Source organism: Bacillus rossius, chromosome 5 (assembly GCF_032445375.1).
Source record: "Bacillus rossius redtenbacheri isolate Brsri chromosome 5, Brsri_v3, whole genome shotgun sequence".
NCBI lineage: Eukaryota > Metazoa > Arthropoda > Insecta > Phasmatodea > Bacillidae > Bacillus > Bacillus rossius.
The window spans coordinates 65117932-65138970 of NC_086333.1; the positions used below are offsets into that span (position 1 = coordinate 65117932).

The 21039-nt window shown below is 38.4% G+C and overlaps 1 protein-coding gene across 4 annotated transcripts in view; it reads left to right on the top strand.

Annotated features, from left to right (window-relative positions):
* The window catches only part of LOC134531911 (transmembrane protein 198), a 329748-nt gene that overhangs the window by 35625 nt on the left and 273084 nt on the right, over window positions 1-21039 (top strand). For 3 of the 4 annotated variants that reach the window (XM_063367948.1, XM_063367949.1, XM_063367950.1), the window contains exon 2: window positions 5076-5222. The exons of the other annotated variant lie outside the window; for it this stretch is intronic. The gene's annotated coding sequence lies outside the window, so the exon portion shown is untranslated. The remainder of the gene's footprint in view (window positions 1-5075; window positions 5223-21039) is intronic. 4 annotated transcript variants of the gene reach the window in all.

Below are 21039 nucleotides of genomic sequence, written 5' to 3' on the forward strand. Positions count from 1 at the left end.
AGGAAACTACTGGTTCAACTTGAGGTCTGCTACATTTGAAACAAGTTACATGAAACAGAATATAAATATATATATATAGGGGAAGGGGGGGCAAGATGGGGTCGTGAGGCAAGATGGGGCAGGTGTTTATTTGTCTGCATGGTGCTGCCATCTTACGGGAAAGGATTTAATATCGAAGAGCAAGTCACGCTGGCTCGGCGTACAAGATTTTAGTAAGCTTGGAGTATTTAGTTGTGTTCGGTGGCCATTTTATTGTATCTCACTGTTTTGATCTTATTTTAATTGGTTTTGGCAAGGCCAACAGGTAAGCCACGATTTAAAATGTTATATTTCTTGGCTTGTATTGAATAACATTGTGTTTGAGGTATTTAATACTGTAACCGCGGAACTGACTAAAAAAGCTGTAAAGTTATTATACTTCTTTTAAGTATTATGCTACAGTTGAGGCAAGATGGGGACGTCCCCATCTTGCCCCTTAACATTGCTCCCATCTTGCTCCTTAAAAGCTCCTAAATATTGTCATGCCAAGAGTAATGCTTTTGATAAGTTGTAGTTATATTATAGGTTTAAAAACCATACCTGCTCGTTTGTAATAGTCTAGTAAAAACCAATTTTTTTAACTATTAGGACAGCTGTATGACCAATACCAAATTACTCCAGACAGAGTGTACAACTGCGATGAAACAAGTGTGTCATCAGTGCCAAAGTGAAGATCGAAAATCATCTCTTCGAAAGGAAGAAAACAAGTTGGAGCTCTAAAATCGGCAGAGAGAGGACAAACAGTAACTGTAGAACTTTATGTCCGTGCACCAGGCGTTTACATGCCACCGATGATATTTCCTCGACAGAGAATGAAAGACGAACTGTTGGATGGGTCTGCACCTGGAACTTGGGCCGAATGTCATCCATCAGGCTGGATGCAGTCCGACATTTTTGTAAGGTGGTTCAAGCGGTTTATGCAATTTACTAACGCCTCCAAAAATAATCGTGTTTTATTACTGTTTGACGGCCATTCTACACAAACAAAAAATCTTGAACTAATTGATCTAGCAAGAGTAAACGGGGTTATCCTCCTCTGTTTCCCGCCGCACTGCACACATCGTTTCCAGCCACTGGACGTTACATTCATGAAGCCACTCAGCACATATTATGAAGTTGCAGTAACCATTGGTTGCGATGCCACCCAGGGCGTGTTGTCACAATGTATCAGATAGCCAGCTTGTTTGGAAGTGCTATTCTACGAGAAGCCACAATGACGACAGCCATCAATGGTTTCAAAACCACGGGAATATGGCCAATACACCCTGAGGTCTTTCAGGATAGTGATTTCTTGCCTTCCGAAACAACTGACAGACCAGCGCCTAGTGTCGTTGAAGGAGCCAGCATACCAGAATCTTCGGGTTCTCAAGTATGGAAGGATAATTCTGTTCCTAGTTGTTCGTCCAAAACTACTGACAGAATGATGCCTGATAATGTCACTGAAAAAGATAGCATACCAGAGTCCTCGAATCCTGTAGTAAACAAGAATTGCATATTTCCTAGCTGTTCGTTCTCCACTGTACAAAATAACACTGGTGCATTGAGTCGAGTATCCCCAAAAGATACAATGCCGTTTCCCCATTTCGGCAAAGAAAGGAACAATTATAGTGATCGGCGCCGTGGGAAAACTGTTATTTTAACTGAATCGCCATATATAAATGACCTGAAAGCTCAAACTGGGAAACGTGCTGTTTCTTGCAAAAACAAGCTGAACCTAGAGCACAGAATGATGACAACAAAGAAGAGTAGGCCCACCCAAAGAGAAAAAGGACAAAGGTTCTGAAGTGAAAGAAACTGACGATGCTAAGTGTATTTTTGTGGTCATTTGTTTTCTGAATCAACGGAAGCGTGGGTTAAGTGTATAGAATGTCAAGGGTGGGCTCACTGTGCATGTGCTGGAGAAGACGATGAGGACGAAGACACTGCTTATGTATGTGACATGTGTAAATAATGGCACCCCATCTTGCCCCAAGTTATGCCCCATCTTGCCCCATGTATGGGGCAAGATGGGGTGTTATTGTGAGATCGTAAATGTTTTGCCATTGTTTTCAGTGAGTAATCTGTAACTATCATTTTAGTTTACAAAGATAGCCTGACATTTTGTGCACCTGTAGAAATATTTGTCGCCATATTAGCAACAACCATTATTTTTTTAAGGCAATTTCTTCTTAGCGTCCCCATCTTGCCCCCCCTTCCCCTATATATTCTACGGACGTGTAGCCTTGAAACAAAATAATTTTTTTGCCTTGTTTGCGTCCTTAAAATACCAAAGAAATAAACCATTTAATCGGTTGTGTGCTTATCGGGTAGTTAATTGTAACGTTGGTGGATTTTATGTGACTTTCTTAAGGCTGGGTCCAACTCGCCATGTGATTATTTCATTTTTCTTTCATTGTTGTTATCTACTATATAATACCTAACAGTTAAAAGTAATTAAAAGTAAGTCCCGCAAGAGTTCATGAATGTGATCATTTGCTTGAATTTTTTTACAGCTCATAAATACCTGTAGTAAATAAGTGACGACAAAGTTTTCGTACAAAAAAAATGCAAAGCTAGCTATTGGGATTAATTTATAGGAACTGCGCTTAAAATGAAAGTAATGAGAAAATGAAATAAGCAACATGACGAGTGAGACCAACACTTCGTGAAACGGAACCGGCACGTAGTTTTTGCATCAGTTATTGTAAGTAATGTCAAAAGCGCACTAAACAAAATGTTTTTTATTTATACATTGTGACTTGCAGCTATTAGATATGAAAGCAGCTGTAGGTTTAATGCTCGTTATCACACGCCATTAAGTCTTTACTTTTATTTAAGATGTACATTTTTTTAAAATTTAAACTCGATACCTCCCTTAAATTTGCTATTATGACGCAAATATTTGCAACAGATTTTGACTGCGCAATATAATAGACGTAAAAAGTCCCGCAGGTGATAATTACGAAGTCTTGCCCGACATTTTACATCCGCTATAATCACGCTAAGTATATGTTGAAAATATTTGTGACAGAACAACCAGTGAAAAGCAGGCATCGTCTCAAAATTGAACGAAATAGCCCTCACTGCAAAGTAATGCCATAAAGGATAAAATTATCCAATCGGCGAGTGAGACAAGAGCCTTATGGACACGCCTTCCTGCAGCGGCAAATACACACGGTGTCCGGAGCTTCGGAAGAACCCACGCGAATTAAACACTTGTCAATTAATCCAAGTGACGTCTGTTTACGTAAAACATAAAAAAGAATATTTTGAGGACGGAATTATAGTACTGTTTCAGTATCTCTTTTCTAAGTGTTTTTTTATTTTTTTAAAGATTGAAACTAGCTAACAAAGGGTGTTTTCAGAATACATTTTTAGCATGAAACTCCCGGTGCAGATTACTGAAAGCACTATATATACTTGCATTACACCTTAATTACCTTAATTTAAATGCCATAAAATGTGAGTCTGCTCTCAGTTTCATAGCTGCCCTGTGCACAACGAGAAGAGCGATGCGCTTAACAGGAGACACCGCGTGCTAGAAAGCACTAGCCAGCTTCGCACTTATCATCCTGCCTGACTAAACACAATAACATCATTCGCGAGGTGGACACCTTAAGTGTGTTTTAATTAGAGTTCACACTGCAATGAAACCATCAGACGTAAAGGTTAACAATAGACGCGCGTGTTTAAATTGTTGGGCGTAGCCAGGAAGTGAGTCTTTTATCCCGTGTTCGTTTTTGCGTCAACTGTCCGGCACTTTGATCTGAGTAGGTCAAAGGTCAGCATATATCGATTTTATCAGTTGTAGGCCAAGCTCCGTGAACTTAATGCTATCATCTTGCTCCCGTTTCAACATAATTGAATTGCGGAAGTGATTTATGTATAAACTTTTACTTAGTGTAAGATAGAGGAATAAGAATGTATTAACATTGTTCAATTGAGCGAGTGCCCAAGTGTGCAAGTATAGGAAATGCGCAAAAATCCAAGTGTCCTAAAATGCCCCTTCCATCTCTCCCCAATCCCGATAGAGGCGCCACCTTTTCGATACTCTTGAAGACACTTTCGTTACGCTCCAATGACGCCATCGCTTCGACCTACCCTACCGGCTCTACAGAAGTTTATCTTAAAATATATATATATATGTGTGTGTGTGTGTGTGTGTGTGTGTGTGCGCGCGCGCGCGCGCGCGCCTCCGAGTCATAAGACACTATATTACAAAAAAACATATTCTTCAACAAAGCAAGTTAAAAGAATTTTAAATTGTGCCTCACTTATATACTCAACTCTCTTAGTGTTGTGTGCCAATAGAAATATGTAATGTCAAACGGGGTTCAAGTTGACGGTTAAAAGTGAATTTTTCCCAAAAGTGGACATATTGTCTTATGCCTCCAAGGAGTGTATATATAGATATATATGTATAAACTTGACTACCGTTTAGCGTTATTTCTAGTGGCATACAACTCTAAGAAAACTCACATATTTTGGGCAGAAAAAAATATGAGTAAATGAGTGAGGTATTATTAAAAAATATTCAAACAACTGTCATGAAAAAAAAATGTGGTTAGTGTGACATAGTGTGTTATGCCTCCGAGAGGTACAGATGTATTGCCGTATGGAGGAAGCGGTTTTCTCGGCGTGGGACCCGAGTTCACCGGCTGGATTTTGGTCGGGGACGCACCACAACGCCGAAAATACCACAACGCCGAACGTACAATAACGCCGAAAACCATAACGCCGAATGCCAAATTGACTACAACGCCGACAGCTAGAAAAAACTGCTGTGTACCACAACGCCGAAGTACATTAACGTTGAAAAATGTCATTGCAGGACTGCCACAAAGGTTAGGTTTAGGTAAGGTTAGCACACAAATTCATTCAGTTGTTTTTCATTTTGCTCCTGTGTGCCCCCCCCCCCCCCCCCCCCTACCCGCAGCAACATATTTCGGCGTTGTGGCACACAGCAGTTTTCTAGCTGTCGGCGTTGCGGTCAATTTTTTGGCATTCGGCGTTATTGTACGTTCGGCGTTGTGGTAACGACCCGTTTTGGTCTCCAGGCGGCGCAGTTAGCGGCAGTCGGCGCTGAGCTGACGTCGCGTCGTCGCCCCCCGGGGGGGTCCCGCCCGTCCAGCCACCCTGCCGCGGGCATGCGGCCGGCGGGTCGCCGACGACTCCCCGCGCCGCCTCGCTCGCCCTCTCAGCTGGTGAGTGTCCGCCCGACAACCCCCCTTTACCCACACCTTTTTTTGACGTGACAACGTTTAATAAATCGATCAACGCACGAAAAAGGATGACTCATTGTCCCGTTACGCTCATTGTACGCTTGCGCCGCATCTATCTCTCTCTTCCACTCGAATTGGAACAACCATCGATTTGACTTTTTTTCGAGGCACGTTAAAACTTTAAACACTCCCATTCCGTTTCCTATTTTTCCTATCTTCGTCCCATCCTTCTAACAGAATTAACACAGATCGGAAGAAGTTAAAATATAGCAAACATGTATAAAAGTTATATTTGAAATAATCTCTTCGCTAAAGTAATAAACATATTTGAATTGATTAGTGCAAATAAAAGTAAATTTATCCGTTAAATTGTAGATTTCATTTCACTCCTTCTTTGTATCCATACAAAATAGTGATAATCCAATAAAAATGATTCAATTTTATTCATAAAAGTATGCAATCATTTCATCAATGTATTGTTATGACGTTGTCACGTTAAACTATCGTCCGTAAACCGACTTTACAGACAACCAATTTTTTACGTAAACAGACGTCACTTTGATTAATTTACAAGTGTTGTAATTCGCGCGTGTTCTACAGAATATCTGGACACCGTGTGTGTTGCCGCTGCCAGGAAGGCTTGTCCATAAGGCTCTTGTCTCACTCGCCGTTTCGATAATTTTAATCCTTTATGGCATTACTTTGCAGTAAGGGGCCATTTCGTTCGATTCTGACACGATACCTGCCTTTCGCTGGTTGTTCTGTCACAAATATTTTCAACATATACTTAGTGTGATTATAGCGGATGTAAAATGTCGCGTAAGACTTCGTAATTATCACTTGCGGGACGTTTTGCGTCCATTATATTGCACAGTTAAAATCTGTTTACAAATATTTGCGATATAATAGCAAATTTAAGGGAGGTATCGAGTTAAAATTAAAAAAACTTAAAGTAAATCTTAATGGCGCGTGAGAACGAGCCTTAAACCTACAACTGCTTTCATATCTAATAGCTGCAAGTCACAACGAGTAAATACATAATTTTTTGTGTAGTGCGCTTTTGACAGGTACCACTCGCTTACCAAATCACAAGGTACACGCACTTGCTTGCCCAAATGGGGCGTAACCAGCATATTAAAAAAAAAAAAGAGGAAATAACGTCAATTCTGAAAAATCATAAGATGGCAGAACATTAACAAGACAAATTAAGTAAGTTACGTTATTAATTATATTCAATTGTAAATATGTATGCAAAACATTCCATTAACAAATATGATAAAATATGCACCATGTTTCTTCAGGTACATTGGGTATGTATATATATACACTGTATATATATATATATATATATATATATATATATATATATATATATATATATATATATATATATATTAATCGCATGAATAAATGTCAAACATTTTCAAGTGTTAAATATGTGTGTATCTTTATGTATTTGAATGTATGTGTATATATAATATATCAAGTTACTTTATAACAAATGTTTTTGAGCGATAAATTCTTAAATCTCTGAAATATAACACAATTTACAATTACAAATTATTTCAAGGCTTTCGAGAGTTAAGTTACTTGTACGACTCTGAAACAAATATGCCCACCAAGTAAACAGCACAGAAGGTGCAGAAAGTGCAAACAAGTGCACAGTATTATGAGCACCAAAAAAAAAAAAAAAAACTTAAATTTACTTTACCAGGTGCATCACACACAAAATACCAAGGGAAAAGGTGTCAGATAACATTAGTGAAAATTTACAAGTAACCGTGTACAACAGCAAACATATCAAACTTAGAAAAAATTACTGGACATCGAAGAAAACAACGAACACAAACAATTATTCATAGCTCTCCAAAGTGAAGTAAAACAAAGAAGCGAGAGTTCCCAGACTACCCGCCGCGCCGCGCGCGATGCGGCTAGTGAGAATGTCCGGCGACGCCTTCTCCCATGAAGAGCTCGTCCAGTCACGCTCCGGCGGCCCTAAGCCCCTCGGCGCTCACAGGGAGAGAGAGAGAGAAAGGGGGAGACAGAAAGAGAGAGAGAGATCGAGAGTATAAAAGCATTCACACAGATTGAGTTTCTGCCACGCCCTCGTCCTATTGTAGCGGCCAGCTACACGGAAATGTTTTTTTTTTTTTTTTGGTACTTTCACAAAAGATACCTCTGGAAACAATTTGCCAAGAAATAGTTTTTAATACTACAAGAAAGATCGTAACTTTTTACAAAAACATGGCTATGGTTATTGCTTACGGGAATTGGCGCATAAATTTTATATTTTAATTGATGTTTCGTTCAAGCATTTTTTTAAACCGTGGGAAAAAAATGAAAATCTTCAATAATTTGACTTTATTTAGTTTTATTGTGATTATGAATTTGCGCAGTTAATACTGGAAAGCTATTCAGGGAACGGTTTACAACCCAGTATTACTGCGAACACCTCTTTTTGTAATGAGACAGTTGTTTGCACGTAAATATACAAATGTACAAATATCTGTAATTTTACATGAGTATTTCTGTTCCATTTACAAGAACAATTATAGTGTAGCCCTCACGCACACCCTTGTTATTGTCACTGGTAGAGACCTTTCAAATTAGCCTTTTTTTTTTTTTTTTCTGGTACCAGATTGAACTCCACTGGCTTATAGTTCGGTGTCCTCTGTTCATTGGCTGCTGCCCTCTTGTCCGGACTGTATATGATTGGGTCTTGTGGATCTGGTAACTATATACCATTGTTATTCTGCGAGCAGAATCGTTTGTTGGAAGAAATCGTTGCTCGCCCGCACACAGTTGGAGATTGTCGACAAATAAAGCCTAGCGAGAAGATCACACAGCGGATTCGAAGCAATTTATTTGTAGCTTTATGTGGTTTCGTTAAATAATTTTGACCGTTGTTTTGCGATCATTATATGTGCGATTTGATCAGTTATCGCGCGAATCCAAAACTTTCAAGCTTTCGCATCGCTGAACACTCTTGTCGGTAGGAGTGAAAGAGCGTTCAGGGAGAGTGATACACAGACAAGTACCATCAAGCTGTTGAGTTGCTGTCGAGTCAGGCTCCAGTCACGTATGCAATAGTTTTCTCTACCGTCGGACGTGTGGTAGCGAGCTACGTCATTTATGACATATGTGATATTTATTAACGGGTAATGGTTGAGACAGTAGTAGTTAAGTATCTTATTATGGCATTTCACCATCAGTTCTTTAAAAAAAAAAGTTCTTTAAATACTAGAGTCCCGCCAATATGGACGCCGATCGTCAGGACATACAGTTAGTCCAGGAGGGAATTGTTTGCACTGTACAATGAATACACTTTAAATTTCAATCACAAAGATGGTTTGTTTTGCTAATCCTTCATCAGTTCTTCAGTTAAAATCTTAGGTCTATGTATACAGTAATATTAAAACTAAAATTAAGCCTTAGGAAAATTTGTATTTTAAAAAACATTGATTTAAATATTTTTTTCTCTTATTAAACTTGCATTATGTGAATTTGAAGGCAAAATACTTTTAATCCTGACCATCTAGTTAGGATTAGCATATACGTATGCAAATTCTAAGTTTGAATTAAATATCTAGCCAATAAACTTTTCAAAATCCTAATAGCAGACTACCGTAGCGCAGTTTTTTTGAAGTGCCAACTTCGATGTTCGGGACATGGATGTGTATGTGCCGTTTTTTTTTAGTTGTAAATTATGCGAAGTTTAGATTGTAAGCGTCTAATATTTAATCTTCGTACGATCCGTGCCTTGATGAAGGCAAATTACCAATACAAAATATAAAAAAAAGTCATTAAAACTGTTGAAACCACTATGGCGTCTTAAAGCCTCCGTCGGTTGGATACACATATACAGTGTGCAGAGTTTCAGAAAAAAAAAGCTATTTAAAAACTGCTGAAGATATCCGAGTGGGGTCTGTTTGATAAAAAAACATTTGTGGATACGCTCTATGAGTAGTTCTGATTCCGTATTTCGTTTCTTAAAATATGTTTTCATTTAGAAGAGTGAAAAACACGTGGTATGTACATCATACACAGATACTTGGAAGAACTCAAAGGAACTTGTACTGCAACTTTATCTCCATTTCCCCTCCATATAATATTATGGTTATCCTCAAATATCACAGTTGGCCTGTGCACGACGAGAAGACTGCGCGCCAGTTCAGAGGCGACACCGCGCTAGAAGCACCAGACGTCGCACTTAATTATCCTGCCTCACCAACACACATACATCCCTGAGTAGTCGAGTTCCTTTAAGTTTCAATGTACTCCTCCGCCTGAAACTAACGGAAACTCCTTTTTGATGTCTAATAAATCGATGAACGCCGGCTGCACGCACGAAAAAGGATGACTCATTGTCCCGTTACGCACATTGTCCCGTTACGCTCATTGTACACTTACGCCGCATCTATCTCTCTTCCACTCGATTGGAATAACCATCGATTTGACTTTTTCGAGGCACATTAAACTTGAAACACTCCCATTCGTTTCCTACTTTTCCTATCATCGTCCTATCCTTAACAAAATAACACAAATTGGAATAAGTTGAATAGCAAACATGTATAAAAGTTATAGTTAAAATAATCCCTTCGTTGAAGTAATAAATATTTGAATTAATGAGTGCAAATAAAAGTAAATTTATCAATTAAATTTTAGATTTCATTTCACTCCTTTGTATCCATACAAAATAGTGATAATTCAATAAAAATGATTCAATTTTATTCATGAAAGTATGCAATCATTTCATCAATGTTTTGTTATAACGTTGTCACGTTAAACTATCGTCCGTAAACCGACTTTACAGACACCCATTTTTTTTGTCTCCCACGCGAGATCTCTTCTACGCTTCAGTTCCGGTGCTCCGGGTCCCTCGGAGGCCTCGTCGTGTTCCTGGGGCCGGGGGGTAGGGGGGGAGAGGGAGTTGGGTCGCGGGTCGCGGGTCGCGAACCAGGCACCTATCGGTATGACCTCGCGCCCTCCGCCTCTCTCGGGCTGCGGTCTCGTTTTCCTATAGTCAGGGGCGCACTTGTGTTGGCGAGGCTCGCTGGTGCTTCTAGCGCGGTACTAGCTCTGAACTGGCGAGCGGTCTTCTCGTTGGGAACAAGACAACTGTAATGTTTGAGCGGAGAAATGAAGATAAAAGTGCAGTTCACGTTCCTTAGTTTCTGTCAAGAATCTGTATAGTGTGCATAACACGCGTTTTCCACTCTTCTAAAAAAAAAAAAAAAAAAAAAAAAAACGAAATACTGTATAAGAACTACCCATACGCCTTAAACGTATCCTTAAATGCTTTTTTTTTGTAAATAGACTCTACTCGGATATCTTGAACAGTTTTTAAATCGCTTGTGTGGCCAGGTAGACGGGGTCCTTAATTTCCTGGCACTTACACTGAAAATTTAGTTCTTACGGTGATTTGATCAACATTTATTATTGAGTTATTTTGTTTTAATAATATTTATCTCTATAATGCATACAAAATTAACATCTAAGTAATAGTAGAGTCCTGGTACTTCGGACCCCGCCTAATCCCGGTTAATACCAACGCGATTGTAAATAAAAAAGCGTGATTTACTAATTTTCGTGGGTTAAAAACTTAGGTTTACGTAAACAGCAGTATATACTAAAACTTAAATTAAAATGCAGGAAAGCATCTATTTTTTTATAGTTGTACCCGACTCAACTTTGTGTTACGTGTATTTTAAGGTAAATTCTGTTTAATCCGGACTTTCGGTGATCCGGTCAAGGTCCCGTCGCATCTAGTCCGTATTTTCGGGCTTCTATAACATTGTGCGCAGAAACATCATTAATTAGAAATTTAATGTATTCAGTTCCAGTGCAATAAAAATATACACGAGACGATACGATGTTTTTGATCTTATTATGATGAATAAAACTGTTCTCGGTACCGAGGGTCCAATTTTGTTGTACGTCCCACGCATCTGGTTCGTCTGGCAACACTGTTTAGATCCCCCTCCTTCCCTGCTTTTCTAACTTCTTTATCATCCGACAGTTTGCCTGGAGGGGAGGTCGGCTCCAGAACTCATTATCTTTACCACCGCGCGCATCTCCCTGTCTTCTTCCTCCTCCCTTGCTTTGTCTCGATAGCTTATCGCCCCTCCTAATGAGACGACCATGGGACACTGTGCGCCCCCGCCTCAGCCCCTTCTCATGCACATGATAATTAACAAACTTGCCTCCTCCAACATCACGTATACTCTCCCTGAAGGTATCGGCGCAACGGTTATCGGCGAGGTATTACACTCACGAGTCTCCACTGCTAGTACTTTCGAACTAGATATAGCACTTTTTGTGGGTTTTAAGTGTTGGTACATTTACTCACAGATCTAGTACTTTATTTTTTAAAAAAAAATTCAACGTATTAGGAGAGCAAATTGTTCCCGTTTTATGGCTACTGCCTACCTAGGCACACACATACGGTGTGCAGTTTCATAAATAAATAAAAACAGCACACGTGATTTGAAAACTGGGGTCTGTTTCCGAAATGATGTGATTCGTAGGACTAAAAAAATAAAAAAAATTAAAAAACTCGTTAATTACTACATTTAATGTGTAGACTCACGCGAAAGGCTAATATAAACCATATAAGACAAAACATTAGCGGAGCGCACACACAGAAAATTCCAAAGATAACATCACAATAACCAAATGAAGTCTGTTCTTATTCACAACTCGGAAAGCATTAAATTTTACGCTGAGGGCGGGCGGATGAGTAGTTTTCACGTGTTATGGACATGAAACGCCCGGTACAGATTCTTGAAAGCACTCAAGGGACTTGCAGTACACATTTATCTTAATTTCTCCACCATATAATAATGGTTAGCGCTCAAAAATCATAGTGCTATGCACGACGAGAAGACTACGCGCCAGTCCACAACCTAGATACTGCGCAGAAGCACCAGCGAGCGTCGCACTTATCATACCTATCTCTAACACAGATACACCCCTATATTAAATATACCCTCCATATTATATATTTGGTTTTTTGCTCAGATTTTCATAAAGAGTTTTATTAAAAATTGGATCATAGAAAAATTTAGTATGTGTAACTGAGCTGTGGAAACCTATAAAAGGAAGTTTACACGAGCATTATAACATTAGTTCAACAAAAATTAAAATTATAAATATTTAAGTTCTTTAAATGATTCATGAAAAGGGGAATTTTGATTTAATGCAGTTTTTTGGACTTACGCCATTGCACAGTTTGTAATATAAATATTTATTTGACCTTTTACAAATGGCTCACAAAAGTACCATGTATCTGGTGATAACATTTGATAAAAAAAATCACCATGTATATATGTATAATGTAATATTTTAAGAAATTGTCCCAGATAAATATTATGGATTGAAAATTAGGTAACACATAGTGAGGGTGGGTGCAACTGAGCCTTAACAACGTTAGTTAAAGCTGTTCTCTACCTCCTTTATCCAACAGCAGCAATTGAAAGATCATTTTCACCAGTGACATCAAAAAAAGTAAATGAAACAAATTACTAACTCCTTTGGTTCAATAGATTACGTTACACACACAAAAAAAAAGGAAGGATATATTCATCAGCTACATACTCTACTGTTTCTGAAGAACACATTCATTTATCAAGCTGTGATATAAAATAATTAAGATATTAATGTATAAATATTTTAATTCCTATTACGTGGTAAGTCAATAACGTGTCGAGAATAAGAGTTGCAGTTTTCAGCCTGTGAGCGGAGGCCTAAAATTCATCGACCCAAGTAGAGTTTTGTCTATGTATATTTTTTAAAGTATTTGTTGTTAGTTCGGTCTTTGAGATCATTTTTTAAGAGCTTATCAATATCGCTAAATCGTCAAAATAGTGTAAAATCATAGAAAATAACAATCTGTTACGTTTTATTTAGAGCTAGTACTTTTTTATCTGTCAAAGTTGGTACGATATATTTTTTGTACGGTGGACAGCCTGCTTCCGCCGCGACGCTCGGAGCGGCGTCTCTCCCTGTTGGAGCTGTGACGTCCATCTCGCGTCTTGACGACCCGTTTCCTGTCTCCCTCGCCTCACTTAAACACTTGAAAACAATGTGAGCCGAGTTTTTCAGAACTCGGCATTGATGTGTAACATCTTACCTCGGTAACGAGCGAATTCATGTGTTCTGACGTTGCAAATACACTTATAATACGAAACTTGGACACGAAATTTAACCTAAACTTGTTTGAAATAATTCCGAGCGCCATAAATATACGCAAATTGTTTTTTTAACTACAGCTCTGGACACAAATCACTCGTAGTTTCTCGACCCTCCGTTAGAATTCGCTGCCGGAGCAGCTACGTCGACTGTTGAATCATTTGGTTAGCAAACCGAAATTTTAAACTACATAATGAAACTGCTCCGGAAAAAAAACTGATTAAGACTTGAAGAAATACTCCACCCCGTATTTGGATCTGATTTTCGACAAGGAATTTTATTAAAATACTGCCCATGTTGTTAAAATTCATCAAACAGTTAAATACTGTAAAGTTTCCCTTTGTGTTGGTGAACTTTGTTTCTCACCATCCGTCACAGATGGCAGCACCGTGGTTGTTACACATATACGTTCCTTGACTTTTGTTCCATTCAGGAAATTACTCCCATCAAATGCCGTATACCGAGAGCTAAGATGTGGCACGTCAAAAACCCTTAATTCTGGAATCACATTAGCGCGACGGACGAGACGCGACGCGACGCAAATAATGTAACTTCCTAGCCAATCACATTCGACACAGCTGTGACGTCAGAGCGATGAAATTCGCGGGCGTGACGAGACTCACCGATTAGAAATACTTTAGTATTTCCATCCTGACATTACTGAAATGCGTGTAGGAAATATGCTTTTGAAAGATGGTGGGACTGGTGCATTGGTAATACTGCGAATATTCGTTTATTTGTAAAGTTTTTTTATACTTAACTTATCTGCGAGTTCTTTTAAATTTGTCCATGCAATTTGATTTTTTTTTAAAATAGAAAGTTTAGTTTTGGATTTAAAATAGGTATTTCCCTCAAGTAAAAAATAAAAATAGTGTAAATAAATTTTGGCTGTTGCATTTGATGAGGCATATGTAATGGACAACACATTTTATATTGAATTGTTTTGGATTTTGTTTGCCGCGCAGGTTAAAACTAAAGCGTTCACAATACCGCTAAGTTAAACACATCCGTACGATTCATGGTCTAAAGTACTTCCCAAGGCTGGTTTACATCTTTGAAGTTGAGCTGAACCAATTTTTTTTTTTGCAAGTAATGAAGTATTTATGATATAACACTGAATGTTTGATATAGGTTTAATTGAATGTATTTCTGCAACCCCGCGAACGTTTTTCGCTGTAGCAAAATTATGTAAATAAAATAATTGATGGTAGAAATGCGCCACGAAAATATATGGAAAGTTAAGTTGTTACCCCCAATTAATTACAATGAAATTATTTTGCCATAAAGACAAAATTGGCTGTGGTCGAAGAACTTCATTCAATTTAATATAATTCACACCATCAGCGTTCTATCTGTATTATTTTCTCAGTTATTTACAGTAAAATATTTTGCTCTAACTTCAAAGACGTATACCTAGAGACTGGAAAAATTCGCAGATTCATTTCGAGTACAGGATAAAAATAAATACATATACCTATGTGCTGATTCCACTGTTATAACACAGTTTTTCGGGAAGATTCTTGGCCAATGAAGAAACTCCACCCATAGTAGTACCTATCGAATCACAAGCTACCTAGTTGAGACGTCTCACCAGTCGGCAGCCAACGAATAAGTGGCCTTCGTCTGAATATGCATATGATTGAGGAGACTATCCTAGAGGTCACTGAAAACGCGAATTTTTCCAGTCTGTACGTTCCTATACCAGATATGGAAAGCACTTTAGACCATACGTCATATAGATGTTTTCAACTTATTTGGTCGTGATACAACTGCAGTCGAAGTTCAGACACACTATCTCTAGGGGCAGAAAATTTTCGCCAGAAAATCTGAACGCCTACTAGACTGCAACAAGGTATACCCACACCAGCGGTTTCTTCCTTTTGATTGGCGGCCGTCTGCGAGAGAAGTCGTTGCCTTGTTTGCACGAGCCACTAAAGACGAGTTTGCTTCCACACTGAATTAGTGTGATTGGTTGTTGTAACAATCTACATGCACCTCAAAGTAACTCACCCAATCACGTAACACAGACGATGCTACAGTGTTTTAACTTCCAGGTCCTCTCGGGATCTTTTCGCGAAATTTTCATGGCCCTAACTATCTCTCTCTCTCTCTCTCTCTCTCTCTATATATATATATATATATATATATCTCTTCTTAATATATATAAATCTCGTGTCACAATGTTTGTCCTCAATGGACTCCTAAACCACTTAACCGATTTCGATGAAAATTGGCATTTATGTGTAATTTTTTCCAACTTGAGAGATAGGATAGTTTTTATTTCGATTAATGGTCTTAATCTGATAATTTTAGAGTTTTCTAATGTGATGTATGTATGAGTTGGCAGAAAATCACCACGGCAACGGCTGTAGCATTGTTGATGCTTCATTCGTCTCCATGGCAACGACTATTTCATTGTTAGTGTAGTCCTCATCACTCATTAAATACAGACCACCAATTTTTAGATATATACAGGTAAATAACTATACACTGGTAGAACAAAATCGGTCGGGATTTGAAAGTGATTTCTAAAAAGGTCCAGTGAACTCTTTAACAAGTCAACCGATTTCGATGAAAATTGGCATTTATGTGTAATTGTTTCCAACTTGAGAGATAGGGTAGTTTTTATTTCGATTAATAGTCTTAATAATTTATAATTAATAATAAACTGATTATCAATGTTGATTGGTGTTTAAGCCCGGGAAACAGTGGGTACTTCGTCTCCATGACAACGTTGCGTGCTCGAGAGTCGGGAAACCATCGGTGCTATTCGTTTTTTCTTCGGTACATTACAAAGCATTGTATTAAGTTTTTGTCAAAATTAATTAATTTTCATTTTATTTCATTTATTATAACTGTAAATAGGAGATTTGGTCTCATTTTCCCCCCCATAAATACAACCGTGCGAAGCCGGGTCGGGCAGCTAGTATATATATAGTTAGGAACGCGAGAGACCCGACCGTGATTCCTGGTTACGTGAGGTCCGCTGACGTAAGGCATGCCACGCGCGCCTGGTCGGATTACAAGGTCGTCGCTACCCCCTCCCCCCTCCGCTGCCCGCTCATCGTCCTGCCTCGGCGCCGTTGGCTATCGCTGAGCTTCCTTGGGAATTCTGCGTCCTGGATACGTTCTTGTATATTTTACTTAGGGACCGGGAAAATCCACTGGTTCAGTGACCTCATCTAGGATAGTCTCCGAGAATTAGTGTGTTATCTCCAATTGTTATCTCCAAAATAACTAAATAAAAAAAAATCAAATACAAATTCATAGAACAAACAATTTTATAATTGGTATTCCTTATAAGAATTACCTGTGTATAAGAATTACAGTGTTTCATTAATTTGAATCATTTTGATAAACAATAATATCTATAATCTAGTTCAAGTATAATGTCCATAATAATATAAACAGAGCTTTTGTTACACATGTAAAGGCGTGGTAGGAAATTTTATCTCCTCGTTTAAAAATAAAAATGGAGGTTGTCACCCTTTATTAATAGTCGTCTGCACACTCGAGCAAAAGCCCCTTGCTGATTGGTTGCTGACATTTTAGACGTCTCAGCTGGGAAGAATGGGTTAGATACTTCTTTGGTTGAGGGCTTCTCATTGGCCCGGAGTCCTACAGATAAACTGTGAGTCGATCGCAGAAGAAGCGCAGAGATATAAAGTATTGTAATTGTAGCCTATCGCGAAATGAATCTGCGAATTTTTTCCAGTCGCTAATAGTACTGTGTTGCGCTTATAGAGGTATTTGAGAAGCCCTCAATAGAAATGAATTTTATGTTTATTATTTTACTTCTTACCTCTATGACTTTGTCTTAGTCCTGTTATGAATTATATTTACCAGTATTGTATCTCTATGGTCAGGTCAATTTGGTTTTACTCTTTAAGTATTTTCATGTTTTATCTAAGTAATAATTTTATGAAATGTCTTTGCAAACATTTGTTAAACGGCGACGAATAGGAAATGAGCTTACACCTTTTAATATTGTTTTTGGGTCATTACTGAGGAAAGAGTATATGTGATTGGACGCTCGACTGCGCATATATTTTATTTAAAGAATTTAGTATTTCCAGTGTGATTTCGGAGAGTGTTCAATAGAGAAAGCTTTGACTGTTTGAAACAAATTGGAACTGGAGTTTCTGTTCTACTATCATGGGAGAAGGATTAGAGAGAAAGAGCTCCGTGATTTAGTCATAAATGAATGTAAGAATATCACGTAAAACATTGGTACGACGACTGAATAGCTAGAATCTACGTGAAATTGATGATTTTATAATAAATACCGGAACTACACAATGAAGAAGAGGTAGTTACCGATGTTCGAAGCTCTACTAAAGAATCTACGACGACGATAAGTTTTGACTAACAGCATCAACGACGAATTAAGAAGAAAAGAAGAAAAGGACTATCAATCTTCGAGATGGAAGTAGTTCGACAGCGGTAGACGGCATCGTAGACGGTGTACCGGAGGACATCATCCTTCTAGACGACTCCAGGTGACCTACGCCAGTCCTGCTGGAGTACCAGCAGCAAGAGAGGAGGTGCATCGAGACGGAGACCCAACCAGCGACATCGGAGGAGAGTGAGATCTAACCAGCAACATCGGAGGAGAGACAGGGGTTCGGAGAGGTTTTCCACAGCCTCTTGGTATTGTAACGACGCGACGAGGTTTGTTTGCCCCATCCCCGAATTAACAAGAACAGCGAGAAGTTACCTGTCCTATTTTAATGGCAAGATATCTTAAACTATGATGTTTACGATCAAGACCTAATTTGAAACTCGCTAAAACAACTTAATACTACTTAACTACGTAAAGACTTGTAGCTTGTACATACTGGACCTGGTTAACTGACTTTGATCAGTAATATGTACGATATCAAAGTTAAAATCTGTTAAAGTCATTAATTGTCTTGAATGTTTAAAGAATAGTCCCAGGTCCAGAAGTCTTGAGACAGTTTGATCTACCGAAAGAGACTGAGCTAGTAAAAACAAAGAAAAGACTAATTTGCCAGTTAAAATGTGTTTCAATAATATTTAAAATATTGACTGATAACCAAACTATTATTCAGTGATACAATTACGTAAAACGTAATTAGTTCTGAAAGACATTTAAGTATAACGGATATTGAAATTTTGTTTAATGAAAAACCTATTTAAACATGAATAATTGTCTCAAAGGTATTTGTATGTTGCTTGCTAATCATTGACTCTGTCACTTTTCATGTTACAGTTGGATATGTTGCAAAAGAGTATTGTCACCCATACAACCATGATTTTGACCCTAGTAAAAAGTTAAATTTTCATTATATTTTATTTTTCCGATTGATAACCATACTTACATATCATGTGTATGTTAAACCAGATAGACAGAAATATTTAGCTTGGATTGTCTTGAAAGAATAATTAGTTTTATTACACTGAGATCAGCAGTCATAGAGAAGTTAATGCTTTTAAACACACTACTTATATTTGTTGATTTTAAGGTCAGAATACTTACACCAAAAAGAAGGAGACATACTGCTAAGGAATTATACGACATTTTATTGTTTGGTATTCACACTGAGTCAAACTACACCAGTACATACAACTTGAGAATAATTTATTTTCACTATCAACATAACAAGACATATTTTAGTTAATATTCTGTAGAGGTTAGTAGTTGTGCTACATACACAATCACAGCACTAGTACTTTATAGAGTTTTCACGGCGCCCAACTAGACCACATTTTACATTATAGATATTGGCATTTTAGGAAATATACTCTATAGAGTAATTCTGAAAACACTTCAGAGTTTTTGGCGCACAACGTGTAAGCCAACGTTAGGGACTATTTTATGATCTTTTTTTGAACAACTCAAGACACTTTGAAAAATACATACAGTAATTTTGTTTTGTCAAGATGACAGACACAGGTAGGAAGTCATATTTTTTGAGAGGTAGCAATGACACTTCTGACTCTAGTCCTGAACGAGAACCTAGAGAAGTAGTACCAGAACAGCACATCGAGACTACTGGTATGGAGTCACAGCAGGAAATGGAGTTGGGTCATTCGCCGCCGACACCAACTGTTACCCTAGATGCACTGTTCCAGTTCATGAATAAGGAGAAATTAGAACGGGAACGGGAGAAACAAGAACGGGAGCGTAAAGAACAGGAGGAGAAACTAGAACGGGAACGGGAGAAACAAGAACGGGAGCGTATAGAACAGGAGGAGAAGTTAGAAAGGGAACAAAAGGAGCGAGAAAACGCCGAAAGACTAGACAATTTAGTGCAAGTCTTAAATAACACTTTAGGCAGGATTGCAGATGAAACAGCAGAAATCAGGCATGACTTAACTGAAACACAGCACGAGATGCAACAGAAGTTTTCCAGTGTACACACTCGTATTGAAGGTGTAGAAATATTCAGTAAACGCACTGACGATAAAGTAGTACACTTAAGCGAGCGTCTAACAGGAAGGTTAGATATGGTAGAGGCGAAAATAGGGGAAATAGAAAGAGAATCCAGACACATCGCAACATTCTCGCCCCAACTAACGACTCACCACACTAGCGAATGTAATACCGACAAGGAAGACACGCCGGTAAACAAATCGATAACGATAGAAGCCGAGCGAAATCCCGCGAATATTAGTACTGCAATTATGTCAGCAGATCCGGTACTTACACTACACCACCCTTCTAAGAAATGGTTGGATGACGTTCCAACATATTCAGGGAAAAGTAATGAAAACCCTCGAAGATTCTTAAATCAGTTTGGAGAATATTGCCACACATTTAAGTTAACAGACGCAGAAAAATTGAAATGCGTTAGCCACTGCTTGAAAAACACGGCATATTATTGGTGGGAGTTGGCGAAAGATTCGGTACACGCATACGAATCGTTTCAGAAAGCTTTCATATCCCAATTTTGGAATACTCGTATCCAAAGCAATTTGCGAATACAGTTGCATTCTGAAAAATTCGAAAATCGTAAATTTCAAAATTTAGAGGCGCATATCAGCGATATGTACGAGAGAACTCGTTATCTTGATTGCCGTATGGAAGACGAAGAGTTTATTGCCATGATAATTTCGCAATTACCACTCAATTATCAATTACAACTTAGTGGACGGCAATACAGTAATATTGTAGATTTCAAGGAACAACTGTTAACGTATGAACGACTCGTTAAGCTCGATAAAACGGTAACGCACAAAGAAACTAACGAGCGCAAGAACACGAACCAACAGACACCGTTATACAATAACTGGCGCAATCGAAATGAAGGGCAGAACAGCGGACACAAACAACCTCAAATTCACACACTGAACGTTGAAAACTGCGGAAGTAATTGGTATCACAATAGATATCGAGGTCAGCGATATGGTAACGGATTTTATAAACCACAGTACTATCGTCGTAGAAACGAGAAGCGACAAGACAGACGCGAAAATGAATCACAGTGGGAGAATAAACGTCAGGAGGGGACAGTTAATTTCAGAGAGAATTCAGGCGAAAATCGAACAACGAAAGAACGATCGGCAAATTACAATAATCATTCCGGAGGTCAGTACAGCATAAATGCACAAACGTTTGTACCGTCTGAAAAAGGGAACAGCTTTA